Genomic DNA, 1,393 nt, shown 5'->3' on the forward strand with positions numbered 1-1,393 from the left:
CCTAGACGACCCTAGAACCCTCGACCCTCGATCCCTCGACCCTATAGAACCCTCGAACCCTCGACCCTGAAACCCTCGACCCTTGACTCCTTAACGACCCTCGACCCTCTACCCTAGTTCCCGACCCTCTACCCTAGTTCCTGACCCTCGACCCCTCGGCGATCCTCGACACCCTCGTTCCCGATAAAAATTAAGAAGAAGAAGAAGAAGAAGAAGAAGAAGAAGAAGAAGAAGAAGAAGAAGAAGAAGAAGAAGAAGAAGAAGAAAGACGAGAAGAAGAAAGGAATAGCTAGAGGAGAAGATCGAAGAAAAAAAGAAGATAAAAAGAGGAGAAGAAGAAAGGAATAGTGGAGAAGAAGAGAAAATAGAATATTCTATTTTCTCTTCTTCTCCTCTATTCCTTTCTTCTTTTCCTCTTCTTTTTCTTTTTTTTCTTCTTCTTATTTATTTCTCCTCTTCTTCCTCTCCTCCTCTTCTCCTTTCTTCCTCTTCTTATTTTCCCTTTTCCTCTCATTCTTTTTCACATAAATTTTGACATTTTTGACATATTTAGCACATTCTAAATTTTCCTAACTCTTTTACAACCACAAAAATTACTCCAACTTCATGACAGTACCCACACTCCATTTCACCAAAAACCTTCTGATCCATAGTTTAAATTTTTTAAATTTCATTCAAATGAAATTTGAACCAGATTCAAATTCCTTGCTGAAAACCTATTCTAAACCAATCAAAAAATTCTGAAATTTTGCCATCACCTTTGTCTTGCATCAGTACCTCACCACAAAAAATATCATAAATCCTAAAAATGCCCAAAGCCATCTAGCATTTGATCAAACACCCTCTATATGCATTGTTCATATCTGTAAAAAAAATTCAGAAATTTCAGAAAAGTTTGCTGCTGCTCCACTCCTTCTCCTCTCCTCTCCTTCTCCTCTCCTTCTGCTCTTCAATGCGTCGGGGCCGGCGGCGACCGTGGAGCAGGGGCAGAGAGCAAGGGCCGCACTCGATCGGGACCATCGGAAAGGGGGGGGCTCACTTCGAGGGGGGCGGCGATGGCAGGAGTCCGGCGACGAGGACGGCGGGCTCGGGGCGGCATGAGGTGACGGGGACGGCGCGCGGCCCGCGACAGGGACAAGGAGGGGTGGGCTCGGGGAGGCACGCAGCGACGGGGACGACGAGGACGGCGAGCTCGGGGATGCCGGTGATGAGGACGACACGGGCTCGTGGAGGCGACGATGTTGGCGGCGGCGGCGTAGACGGCGAGGTGGAGCAGCCTGACGGCGTTGTCGGCGGGGGAGGAGGGAACTGGCGATGCAAACTGAAAATTTTCACAAGTGTTTGTTATATAGTCCAAGCTTTAGTCCTGGTTGGTGGCGTAAACCGGGACTAA

Source organism: Triticum dicoccoides, chromosome 5A, assembly GCF_002162155.2.
Source record: "Triticum dicoccoides isolate Atlit2015 ecotype Zavitan chromosome 5A, WEW_v2.0, whole genome shotgun sequence".
In the NCBI taxonomy this organism is placed as follows: Eukaryota; Viridiplantae; Streptophyta; class Magnoliopsida; order Poales; family Poaceae; genus Triticum; species Triticum dicoccoides.